At 36.6% G+C, this 14,459-nt stretch overlaps 1 long non-coding RNA gene across 1 annotated transcript; it reads right to left on the bottom strand.

The window, feature by feature from the left end:
* Positions 1 to 219: 219 nt before the first annotated feature.
* Positions 220 to 14,198, bottom strand: LOC126469764 (uncharacterized). The gene is made up of 3 exons (XR_007586070.1): positions 14,093 to 14,198; positions 13,924 to 14,019; positions 220 to 324 (listed from the first exon to the last, which is right to left on the bottom strand). It is a non-coding gene; the product is annotated as an uncharacterized LOC126469764 (long non-coding RNA).
* Between the last annotated feature and the right edge of the window lie 261 nt (positions 14,199 to 14,459).

Below are 14,459 nucleotides of genomic sequence, written 5' to 3'. Positions count from 1 at the left end.
AGGATATCTACTGACTTATCATTTGATAAGAGGATGACCTTCTACAGCTTGATATGTGGTGATAAGTCATCTTCCAAATAACTGAAAATATAATTATGAAGTGGTAAATTAAATTAAACTCAAAAAATATTCATCACATTCATAATACATTTATTCACATAATATTATACTTTAACAAATGTCTCATAAAGTACACCATATTTAGATTAAACATGAACACACTGCAAACTTTGTTTATTTCTTCTTAGAATATCTTGATTTTTCGCTCAGCTTCTGATTGTACAACTTTATTTCCCTCCTGACACAGGACTCCAAACAATTTGACTGAAACCCAATAAGACAACAATTATGTTTCAGATCCCATATTTGTGGAAATACAACAATAACTTGGTGGTTACAAACCCTTACACATGGTATTATTAACAGAAAGTATAAAATTCTGAAAAAAGATGGTTAAATTGTTTACCAGTTATCAGTAGATACATAGTATAATGCAAATTGACATAAGCTACTAAGCCAAAACCAGCCATACACTTTTACAAAAAAGTAATGTTACTGAAAATAGGGTGTTATATGATAGACAATGTACAATCATTACTTGTACTATAAATGATGCTGCAAATTCACATGATGTCAGTTGATTGGAAATCAGCAGTTTTTCACTAACAAAACAATAAAAGTGTGAGGAACTATTGTTGTTGGATACTTAGTGCATATTATAACATATTAATGAAACTAGAACCACAGAAAGTATACTCACATTCTCTTTATCTGAAAAGTATAAAAATAGTTTCCATTGTCATAAATGAGGGACTCAGGGCGAGGAAGCTAAGATGAACCACCCCAAATAAATCCAGAACAAGTAAATATATCGAAGTGCAGGTTTTGCTAAGTTATAATGGACAACAAGGCAAAAAATATTCATGGGACCTCTACTTCCTTTGTGGGACAGTTGTTCATGAGGATTTTATGTTGCTCTTTAACAAGTTCTTCACATTTTATGTTACTTAAGTCCTCTTTAAGGCTCTTTGCAGTACAACATACAAAATATGTTATTCCATTAAAACAATAAAAAAGTCACTGTCACATCTCTGTACCTATGAAGATCTAAAAATTTCTTACTAATGTCATAAAATTTGCCACAATTTCCTCTATAACTTAGTGCAAACTCCATCTTGACAAACCTACATATTTTTTGTATATTTGGGGTTGACCACTTATTGGCCATTTAAAATTACTTGGTAGCTGATGTCTCTCACTTGCCATTATGGTGTTACCATATCAGCCACCAGCTACTGCTCAGTTATGGGTAACACATAAACATAACAAGTTACTTCACAAATGGAGTTAATGTGGAACATGGAACAATGTTAGAAGTGGCCCCCAAAAGGTATGTCAGAAATGTGAGATGCTCTGTTGACAACTGATTTTCGGTGACCAATGACTGAACTGTGGCAGGACATGCATTTTGTATCCCCGAATTTAAACTCATATCTTAAGCTAAGCGTATCCTCATGATCTGTAATGCATCCAAGAAAGCGATAGTCAATATTCAGCAGTAGAACTAAAATTGTGATCTCTTTGTTCATGGTTATTAAAGCTAACATCTATAAGCAAAGAGAAGACAGGAAAAGTTCAGTTTCAGTGCTAAAAGCAAACTGTAATTTCTGCTCTCATTGGTTACCTGAACCTATCCTCTCACTATCTACATGAGCTGCTATGTTAGCAATGGATGAACAATCCTGGTTGGCACTTGGCTACATTTTATGAACAACACAGGCATATTCCAGATGAAAAAATTATGATAGGTAGAAAAAAAGAGTGAATAAGAATGTCAGTATGATGCTGAAAATGATGTGTCAAAGAATTAAAAACAAAAAATTACATTTAAAGCAATTATTTGAATAAAAATGATCATCAAATTCTTTTAATTAAAATTAGAAATAAAAAAAAAATTCACATCATTTGATGAAATTCAAACATATGACCTTCAACATGGCAGGTTATTATGCTAACTGTTGCACTAAACTATAACACTGAGTCATGTTGTATTTTTGAGTAATTATCCAGTCTCAATTATAAATTGCAACTTTCAGAAACTCTGTTCCATGTAATGTTGTGTGAAGCTTATCTAATGTAAGCTGATCTCTGTGATTATGATAACTGCACATGTGATGCTGAATCACACCTTGTCCAGAGGTATCCATTAGTGTTTAGTTAGTGCTGTGTATTAAATGTGTGTCTTTCATTAGCATCATTATGTGTGTGTGTGTGTGTGTGTGTGTGTGTGTGTGTGTGTGTGTGTGTGTGTGTGTGTGTTGTTTGAGGTGTGATTATCATGTATCACAAAATATGAAATGAAAGTGCCAGACCCGTGATTTGGGATCCTAGCACATCAAGAAAGAATGCCAAACAGGGAACTGAAAGTGATATTAAAAAACTAAAAACCCGCCTCGATTGCAAAAAAAGCACCTAGTGTTAAGTGTTAACCCAAGTTTCAGCGTAGATAGCTATACCTTCTTCAGAACAACAATAAAACCCACAAGTGCCTAAGAAGACCTTTGTCAATGATTAAAAGAACACCATAGCTATACATTTATAAACGAAAAAGAAAAGGAAAACACAAACAGTACATATGTACAAAGTCAAAACCACTACTTAACTTAATGGTGTACGCTCCACCTCACACCGGCCTATGTTCGATGGGCCATGACCCGCCATAAACTGCAGCCACAAATAGTCGCTCACTTACAAGCCTCAAGGCTTGTGGGTTTTATTGTTGTTCTGAAGAAGGTGTAGTTATCTATACTGAAACCTGGGTTAACACTTAATACTAGGTGCTTTTTTTGCAATCAAAGCGGGTTTTTAGTTTTTTAATATATTAACCAACAATTGCTGATGCACTGTGATGTTGTAGGTTCTTAATTGAAAGTGAACTGACCAATTATTGTGGCAGTTTGCCAATGACAAGCAGTTCAGGCATGATGCGCACTCTGATTAGAGGAAACAAGCTCCATCATGTGAAATGTCAACTCTCAAGCAATTCTAATCAGGTCATAGATGTCTCACACTACATTTCCTAGTACAACTCCAAGAGTATGATTTTCATTATTTCCACTGCTTGATCATTTCAATTAGTACTTTCAATCTTTTTATGTAAATGTGGCTCCCTGTAACAGTAGTCAAAATAAATGAGTGTAGAAGAATGAATTATAGTTAGTTAGTTGTAAATGAAGAAACTGATTGACAGGATAAGAAAGAGGCACAGTAGAGCTACAGGCCAAAAAATTAGTGCAGATTCATGACAACACATCCATAAGTCAAGAATGTTATTTGAGTAATAGTACACATTACTTTGCATATTAACCATATTTACATTTGTTCACTACCTAGTAACATGCAGATTTTTTTCTGAGGACCTATTACTCCTTTTGAGGCAATTACTTCACACACTACCATCTACTACATGTTCATTAATACCTACAAACCAAATATGTGACTCATTTATGTGCTACCAGTTAAAAAATACCAAGTCATATGGGGCTACACACTGAATATTTCACTAGAATATGTGCATAAAGAATAAAAAGAACAGCCCCCATAGATGTTGTAAGGTTTATTAAGATACCCCATACTGTCATAATAATTACTAAATTACTGAAAGAGAATGATAAGCCTAATTCATATGTTAAACTATGCAGCAGTGTCTACAGGTTAGAAAACACGTCTATAGCAGGGTGTTACAGGTTATGTCTACAAAACAAATAAAAAAAAAAAAAAAAAAAAAAGGAACTAGCAGCTGTCTGGAATGCTATTTCTTAAGAATAAATTAGGCCATTACTGGTGTACAAATGGCAGGTTCATTTTCAGACAGCTGTCCAAACATAAAATTACGTACAGTTTATACAGTTATTGTACTGTTTTTGATGTGGGCAAAATGTTTTACTGTATGTGTATCAGCTTCTTCAAAATGAATGAACAGTGCTATAAAATGGCAAGACTTTTGATGGGCCCACAATCCCAAAGAACTTTCACCACAACAAAAACCTGCTAGCACCATATATTCAGAATGCTGTACATTGATGTATTTTGTGCACAAATTACACTTTGAAATATTATGAAGATCTGACTGGAGATTATTGAAACTTCCTTCAGATAGAAGTTCATTACAGATAACTGGATTACCTGCAAAAATTCCAAGGCTATCATTATTAATGTCTGCCAAGTTATGCAGGTAAAACAAGAACAGCAAGAGTTCCCTCACATTTCTCTGGTGCACATCTGAAGTTCCTTCTACATCTGTCAGTAACACTCCACCCAAGGAATCCTTTATTGAGTAACATATTTCATTAATACCTCATATGATAACATTTTCATTAATAAGAACTGGTGCAGTATTACATCAAATGCTTACTGAAAGTAAAAAAAAATACTGCATCTACCAAACTGCCTTGATCCATGGCTTTTAGGGTGTAAGAGAAGCATGATTGATGTTTTAGAAATACTTGCTGGTTCATAAGGAGAAAGTCATTCTCTTTCAACTCAGAATATGTCCTAAGATTCGAAGACAGAGGGATGTTAATATTAGACAGTAGGTTGGGTGACTCTATTTATTACCCTTCTTATAGATCGATGTTACTTGTGCTTTCTTCCAACTATGAGACAGTTTTTTATTCAAAGGATCTATGTTATACAATGGATAAGAGAGGATCCAACTCAGTTGCAAATTCTGTGTATAATCTGACAGAGATTTCATTGGATCATGTTCCCTTGTTCAGTTTCAGCAGTTTCAACCACTTTCAACATCACTTACACTAATATCTACACCACTCATCATTGCAGTGGCATGAACATTCAATTGATGCAGTACATTTGGTTCTTTCTCTATGAAAGAACATTTTAAAATGTAATTCAGCAAATTTTTATTGAAATTTCTCATATTTAGGGATGGGAATGAGCAATCTGTATCTGCTTTGAAGAAACTTTTAGTGGCCTGGATCACATGCAGTACAATTTATTTCTGATGACTGGTTTCAAAAGCCTGTCATCTTCCGATCTTAAAAAAAATGTTTGTTGTTATAAGTCCTGTCCCATTATGAATGTATCACACATACCATGTTCACATAGTGTATAGTATGTAGCACATTCCGCACAGGTATGTTAAAAATAAAAACAGGTGTGTCACAAATAGAGACAATACAGTTAAAAAGCACCTTGTGCAATTAGAGATATCCAAACACATAACTTTTCACTGATACTTGTTACATGTTGAATTGAGTAACAGTGTACATTTGTGCACATGTTTACGTTTACATGACAAGTTAAATACCTCATGGATCCACATTCTTTGAAGTACACAACCCTCTCCCATCCCCCCCTCCCCCCACACCCCACCCCCATCCTACAGAAACAAATCTTTGGAAACTGATCTCACATTCTGCCACACCAAACAAGCAAATGTTGAACTATGTATTTCAAAGAATGTTGATCCAGGATGTATTTAACGTGCCATGTAAATGTAAACATGTGCAGAAATGAACACTGTTCTGCAGTTCAACATCTAACAGCCATCAGTGGATTGTTACATGTGTGGACATCCCTAGCTACAGAGGTGCTTTTTAACTATATTGTTTTTATTTTTGACAAACTTGTTTCAGTTTTTAATAAATCTGTGTGGAATTTGCTGCATACTATTCACTATAATGTCAACATGGCATGGGTGATACAATGATAATGGAACAGGATATATAACACAAGATCAGAATATGACAGTATTAACTGTTGAAACTGGTCATCAGGAATAAATAGTATTGAATGCAATCTTAGCCATTAAAAGTTTCTTCAAATTTTCTTTGTTACTCTCTTTTTTGATTCATCTGTTATCCATGAGTGTCTGGACACTTTGAAGCCACTGACAGCTTTCACATAAAACCAGAATTTATTTGGTTTTTGAAAGAGGTCTGTCTATAAGGCTCTGCTGAAGTAGTCACTGAAGGTTTCATGGACTGCCTGTTGGACAAAGAATAGCATTTAATTTAGCATCTTTCATCATTAGCCTTACACTTTTTATATCCTATCGTGTAGTAATGAATTCATCTCTAGATTTTTTTCAGAGATTGTTTACTGAAAGGCAAGGGAAAGTGCCCCGACCCCCAGACTCACCCTGCCACCCCCCACCCCCCCCCCCAACTCAAACACCCCAGCATCCAACAGAAAAATCTACAGAAACTGATCACATTCTGCCCCACCACTCAGACAAATGCATCAGTTCAATATATCAGTTTGAAAAAAGCTAGAAAACAAAATGGGTACTGACTACTCACACGTGTACCCAGAGCCATCTGCTACGAAGTCTCAAAGTATGTAATCATTAAGGGCACCAACAACATGGGTTGCGCTCCCACCCCTTCCAGTACATATCCTGGGAATGCTTTTATGTATATCATTGTTTTACTAGGTGCCATTCATACATATTCATTGTTTGGTTAACTAATTTTCTGAACTTCAACCATAGTTTCTCTCCTTGCTCATACCCAGAACTATTTCTTATCTCTACCCTGAGATAGGACACTACCAGATCTTTATCTGCTTTACTGAACATGTAAATATAAGTACTTGTTTTAGTTTCTGTGTGTACTTTGGTAACCATTGCCCCTATGACTGCCTTATGCTCACTGACACCAGTTTCAATGTGAACAACCCTAAAAAAAACTCAGATCTATTTAATATCATTAAATCAAATGTATTCCCGTCAGGAGTGGACTTCCTAACTATCATCCTCAAGCAGTTTTCTGAGACGGTATTCAGTGTTGTTTCACAGGATGTCTTGTCACATCTAGTCAGTTATTGGATGATTAAAGTTTCCTCCGGGGGGTGACAGTACAATTTGGAAGTGTATGTATTCGTGAGCTGAATTTTGTCTAAAATTTCAGTTACATTTGAGGGTGAGTTTGATGGTTGATAGATGACCCAAGTTATAAGTTTATGCCAACTCTTGATGTTCATTCTTGCTCAATGTTCTTGCACACAGTTTAAATTTCTGTCTCAATGGAGTTGACTTTCTTGTCTACTGCTCTGAATACACCATATCCAGTTCTCATTAGCCTATCCTTTTTGTATACATATTGATTTATCCCAAAAGTCTCATTGCTGTGAACTTCACAAATTACATTCAGTTTCTGAGTTCAGCATCTCATTACATATGACACAATCTTTGGAAGCTGACTCATTCCACCAAACACCAGTAAATAATCTTAGTATGATTACACTTTGCCTAATAACAGAAGTAGTACCATAAGTACAGTAATAAGTGGGTGTGAAAATGATTATGGGTTTGTTGAGTGATGCACAATGGTATTGGCAAACAGATATTCTTCATATGTATTGTACAGTTTCAGTTTCAGAAGTCATAAAACTGGACATTCACATAAAATTGATATTAAGGAAGGTGAATGGAAGATTTGGATGTGTAGGAAAGGTTCTGGAAAAGTGCAATGTAACAGAAAAAAATCACATACAAGACAGTATTGTGACCAATTGTAGAAAAATGTTCCACTGCTTACCAAACTGGCATGAGAACTTACTTCAAAGGAATTCAGATACACACCGCCAGGGTTGTGACATGTTGGTATAGCACGTACAAAAGTGTAACAGAAATACTCAGGTAACAGGAGTGCAAATTCTTGGAAGAAGGACAAAATAGTTGCTGTGAAACCCTGTTGTGTTAATTTACATAATATGGGTATAAAGAAGACATTTATACTTCCACCACCCTAGCTTGCATACAGGGATCATAAGAATAAGATAAGAGGTATTGGTGTGTGTATAGAGACATATAAAAAGTCATTTTTAGCTCACGCAACACACCAGTTCAATATGACAAAAAATCAGTAATATCGTTACAGAGCAATCTGTGCTACACACTGTACAATTGTTTTGAGAGTATATATGTAAATATAGCCTTTATGAAGAAATTAAACTACTAATAATTTAACAAGCTGCACGCCCACAAATAGTTGACTGAATTACTCAGTAAACTCATTCAAACTAAAAAGAGGAATAAAGGAAATATACACTTAGGTGACAAAAGTTATAGGATAGTGTTATTCACATAGACAGATGGCATTAGTATCACATATCCAAGGTATAAAGAAGTGGTGCATTGGTGGAAATATCATTTGTACTCAGGTAATTCACGTGAAAAGGATCCAAACTTGATTGCGGCCTCATGACAGGAATTAACCGACTTCAAACGCAGAATGGTAGTTGAGGCCAGATGCATGGGACATCCCATCTCAGATATTGTAAGGGAATTCAATATTCTAAGATCCACAGTACAAAGAATGTGCCAAAAGTACCAAATTTCAAGCATTACTTCTCACAGTGGACAATGCAATGGCTGACGGCCTTCACTTAATGACTGACAACACCGGCAACCTCATGACAGGAATTAACCGACATCAAACAAAGAAAGGTAGTTGAGGCTAGATGCATGGGACATCCCATCTCAGATATTGTAAGGAAATTCAATATTCTAAGATCCAGAGTATAAAGAATGTGCCAAAAGTGCCAAATTTCAAGCATTACTTCTCACAATGGACAATGCAGTGGGTGACAGCCTTCACTTAATGACTGACAACATGAGCATTTGCATAAAGTTGTCAGCACTAAGAAAATAGCAACACTGCTTCATATAACTGCAGAAATCAATGTGAGACATATGACAAAAGTATCTACTAGGACAGTGCTGTGAAATATTGGTGTTAATGGGCTATGGCAGCAAACGACCTTTGCTAACAGCACAAAATAGCCTACAGTGGCACTCCTGGCCTTTTGGCCATATCAGTTGGTCTGTAGATAACCAGTAAACCATGGCCTGATCATATGAGTCCTCAGTTTAAGAGCTGATGGTAGGATTCGTGTGTGGTGCAGACCCTCCAATGTCATGGACCCAAGTGGTCAACAATGCATTATGCAAGCTGATGATGACTCCACAATTGTGTGGGTTGCATTTACATGGACTGGACTGGGATCTCTGGCAGTCTGGCTACTTGGAGACCATTTGCAGCCTTTCATGGATGTCATATTCCCAAACAACAACACAATTGTTATGGATGACAGTGCATTATGCAATTGGTTTGAAGAACATTCTGGACAGTTTCAGTGAACGTTTTGGCCACTCAGAGTGCCCAAAATGAATGCCCTCAAACATTTATGGGACATAATTGGGAGTTCAGGTCATACAAAAAATTCCGGACTGGCAACACTTTTGCAATGATTGACAGTTACAGAGGCAGAATGGCTCAATATTTCTGCAGGCGAATTCCAATGATTTATTGAATCCATGCATTGTTGAGTTGCTGCACTATGCCAGGAGAAAAGAGGCTGACGTGGTGTTAGGAGGTATCCCATGACTTTTGTCAACTCAGTGCACTTTAGTATGGAAGGAAGAGGGACCCAATTCTGTGGGAAAAAGGATCGTAATGCATAAATAAAACAAAAAGTATTTAATTACATAGAAGAAACAAAATGTAAAGATGGTGCAGACAAGAGACTAGCACATGTGTACTGGATTCCACTAACTCAGATTAGAAATACAGTGATGCAACACAAAATGAATGCAAGGAAGATTATTATAGTTACTTGTACATTGAAAATTTCTAGTACACTATTGTAAAATGTGTGAAAAAGTAGCTCATACTTGACATGTTGATACTTTTATCACAAAGTCCATTTGAGCTTACATTACACTTTCAGGTGCATCTAATTGTCATTGGGGAAAAAAATTAAAAGAGGAAGGTGCAGCACATGGCATGTTTCCATTCCATGTCGCATCACATGATAACATATGTGGTATATGCAAAAATACCGTGCATTATGAAATATGCAAAAAGTTCACTATGAATTCTGTGTGATTGCCATCCTTTTGACATCAGAAAATATTTCCCACAATGTCTAGCCACCCACGGAAAGTGCATCTGCAGTGTTGAAAAATCCACTGACCAGTATGCTGAAGGTCTTACTAAGGCCTTCACAGATAGTCAGTAGCCTAGAAATCTAGTTCACGAACAGATATTCCATGCCTTCTCCATAAATGCTTCTAATCCTTTAACCACACTCATGAAACCAACTAAAAATGAGGAACATCCTCATTACCAAAGATCACGCTGAACTAGAATAACTTAGCTACATTCTTTATCAGGGCTTACGTTGCCTATTATTGCTGTGAAAGCACTCCTATCATATACCAGCTCAGTTGTAACTTTCACATAACCTTTTATGTTGGCATGGCTATGAACCATTTATCCAAACAAACAAGTAGCCACCACCAAACTGTGACTGAGAGCAGGGTTGACTAACCAGAGGCAGAACATGCTGCTTAGTGAAGTATGCTCAATGCTCAAGTTGAACATCTCATTCATAACCTATGCCACCTGGATCTCCCCCTCTCAAATATCTTCTTCTCTGAATGGGAGTTGTCTCTATAACACATTCTATAATCTCACAATCCCCCTGAACTCTTTCTCCACTAGTTCCTCTCCCAGACCCATGTCCATCTCCATCCCTTGTCTTGTGAATGATTGTAGGATCACTTCACCTGGTACAATAATAAAATGTAGAGTGAAGAAGTCCCCTTTCTGCAGTTATGTAACATACACAACCCCTCCCCCATGCCCCCTTTCTACAACAGAGCAGTCTCACCACTGACACATCTCTGTACCATCCCCTGTAACTCCCTCCCTCCATTGATACAGTTATTAGCCCCCCTTCACTCCACCATCTCCTCCCCTCACCTACATTCTCCTCTTCCCCAATCCACTCGTCACAGCCCTTTATTCCAATCAAGCAGCACTGCCAGTATGAGATAGTTCCCTGGGACAATGCAGCTGTATTCTAGATTATTCGTCTACAAAAAACATTATCTGAAAACCTAGTAACATTTTTAGATTTGTTTATGCACTCATCAACTGAGCAGGGTGGCAACCAAAGTATAAGTTGTTACCATTAATCCTTCCTTTACTTCTATTCACCTCAGGGCTTTTCATTATCATATTGAAATAAGTAATGATTGTATGAAAGCATTGTGTATGTTCTTACAGACATGTCCAAAAGAACAGACACCACGTGGAACCCGCAGCTGTGATACATTATATGTACATTGAAGGTGGAGGTGCGGAGAAAGGAAAGGGAAATGGTTACTGAAGTCAGCTGCATCTGGACATGTCCAAACGAACAGACACCAGGCATTCATATAACAAATTTGCCTAGATGGTCAATGGATCCACCTTCTTCAGTGTGGGTGCACAAGTATGTCCTACCTCCTGCGGGAATATCAGAGTAACAAGCATTATGGAGATGGACAGGGACTGTGGGTAAATAGCACTTGGTGGAAGTGTGGATTGGCTGTGAGGCATGCTGAGACAGTATGAGCAGTTATGATAACACTTTTTCACGCATCTGCCTAGTAAGCAGATGAACCTGGGTTCCTGTCCTGGTCCGGTACATTTTTTCACTCATCACAGCTGATTCCATGTAATATCCTGATGCAGCAGACATCAGTAATCCCTTCCCTTTCCTTTCTCCCCATCTCCAACTTCAATTTACATATACTAATTATTGTGCATACTCTCTACAATGATATTGTCCTTTATTTCATACAAGTGCATCTACTCTTTCATGGTATTTCTAAAATATTAAAATAGTGAGTCTACATCTTTGTAAGTTGGAAAAGTACTTTTATCTTATACTCCACACCCTTAACTCAAAGATATATAGTGAGGTACAAACAAGGGGAAGTTGACAATCCTCAGGTACTATTTTTAAAAAAAGTTCAGACTTTGGTCTCCAACATTCCACATTATCTGACAATTTCACTTGTGAGATTATAAATTCCCATTAGTATATATATTGCATTAGTCTTAACTAAATAATTACTTGTATATAGACTCATTTTAACTTCTTCTGGTTTAAACTTGGTTACACTTACAATAAATTAGTAGGTAGAAAATGTAAATAATATTGCTGATAGAGCAAGAATACCTCTTTCTAAAGCTGTAGCTTTTGTATGCTCTCAGTAACAGTAAGATGATCATATAATGTCCCTGTTTGGTTGCATACAAGTAAAACGAAAATTAATATTAGAATTTAATATATCATACAAAAAAATTATGGAGGTAAGTCTAATACAACATGTGTGTATGTGTGTGTGTGTGTGTGTGTGTGTGTGTGTGTGTGTGTGTGTTTGTGTGTGTGTCCACATGTTGATACTAATTTAAAAAATTTTATGTCAGTAATTCCTTGACTGGAAAAAATTCACTGATGACCTTCAATAGACAGAGCAATGAGGCAGCATTCTGTTAGTCTTTCAGTGTTAGAGTAATAAACTAATCACTTTTCCAGTCACAAATCAATTCAGAAAATCTGAAGAATGTATCACCAGAATGAATTTTCACTCTGCAGTGGAGTATACAATGGTATGAAACTTCCTGGCATATTAAAACTGTGTGGCAGACCAAGATTTGAACGCAGAACCATTGCTTCCACAGGAAAGTGCTTCAGCAACTGAGCTACCTAAGCATGACTCATGTACGACCCTTCCTCACAGCTTTACTTCTCCCCATACCTCATCTCTCACCTTCCAAACTTCACTGAATCTCTTCTGTGAAACTTGCCAGACCAGCAATTCTGGAAGAAAGGATATTGCCCAAACGCGTCTTCATAACATCCTTTCTTCCAGGAATGCTAGTCCTGCAAGTTTCGTAGGAGACCTTCTGTAATGTTTGGAAGGTAGAAGATGAATTACTGGCGGAAGTAAAGCTGTAAAAATAGTGCAAGACTTATGTTTGGATAGCTCAGTTGGTACAGCACATCCCTTTGAAAGGCAAAGGTCCCAAGTTTGAGTCCTGGTGTAGTACACATTTTTAATCTGATAGCATGTTTCAAACGTCACCGTTTTCTTAAGATAGAAGGAAGTGTGCGATTTAATGTCCCATTGATGATGTGGTCTGTATGCATGGTATATGCGCTTCTCTGCAAATTTATATTAAGTTACTTTGTGTCGATAAATTTTTCAGAGGAAATCTGTTATTTTTTCTGCTCCACGTGTAGAAAGATACCTGCAACAAAATAGTCCAATAGACCTCATTCCTGTTATATTCTTAAACGCAAAAATTAGAGTGAAACAATGTATCACACAATTATTTGTCATGAATATCTACTAGATAATGAGAATCATTTACACCTGAGCCCTGCATTAGACCATTTTTCCATATAGCATACACGATAAAATAGCACAAACTGAAATATGACATAATACATTTGTTACAGAAACAATAAATTTCTTCTGCAAATACGTGCAGTTTCCGTTCACAGAGATAATAATGAACATGTTGTTACAGAATGTCTAAGTAAGTGGAACACTACATTCAAAATAAGATTAAAGACATATGCTTGTATTACATTTAGGGCGTGCTCGACATTGAGTTATCCTAATTTTTCTGTACGAGTTTAGCTCACAAGCTGATTATATAATTCCCGTTATTTCGAAAGTCATGCATTCTGTTCTTCGTTTTGTATACTTTGCTGAAGTAAGTTACATCAGAAAAATTTTTGCATTAGTCAAAGTTTGCCTATTAATGATCACCTTATTTTTAAAAATCGTGTCTTTTACTTCACAAAATGTTCTAATCTGAGGGGTCCCGGTGTAAAGGACACACTGATGTATTCAGAATCAGTTATGTCCAAAATGGTATTAAACAGGGCTGTAATGGCGCTACAAATAATTGTAATATTATTTGTAGCGACAAACAACACCCCTACCAGTAGCTCGCAAAATGCGTGAATAGTAGGTAGTAAAAGGATTGATGAACATCGTACATGAGTTTAGCAAACAGAACAATGTACATTTTTGCGACTAATAATTACCTCCTTGCGGGTCAGCTCCGGAATTCTAACGCTCTGAACACATTCTCGGAAACATTTCTCCGTAATCTTGATGTATTCATTTACAGCACGATTAAACTGCAAGAAATGAATTTTTTTATTGAAGACAAAAATTATTTAAATGCTTTCATTGATAATACATAATACTTACGGCCTCGTCATTGTTTCCAGACATGCTGGGAGTTGAGACAGTTAATATACAAGATTTACGTCCAAGCAGCAATATTCACCGCCGGCCACTGCCCAATAGCTTCGCGCTGAGAAAGAAGCGACAACACAGCACCTGAAGCGAAAAAGATAATACTAGCTGACAAAGTTTTCATTGCGTTTGCATTTACAGGATTTTCTGAGGCAAGACACTGCAACAAATAAAAAAAGAATCCATACGAATTTTATACCATACTTCAACGAATGAGAAACTAATCAGTGGTCATTAACGAGCTTTCGCGTTTTGTTTCTATCAGAGGAATGTGACATGTTCTTCGACATTTGTTGATGTATAAGACGTAACCGATAAC

This window comes from Schistocerca serialis, chromosome 3 (assembly GCF_023864345.2).
Source record: "Schistocerca serialis cubense isolate TAMUIC-IGC-003099 chromosome 3, iqSchSeri2.2, whole genome shotgun sequence".
NCBI classification, from domain to species: domain Eukaryota; kingdom Metazoa; phylum Arthropoda; class Insecta; order Orthoptera; family Acrididae; genus Schistocerca; species Schistocerca serialis.
The sequence above is the reverse complement of the archived record's forward strand: the minus strand, read 5'-3'. Positions and strand labels throughout refer to the sequence as shown.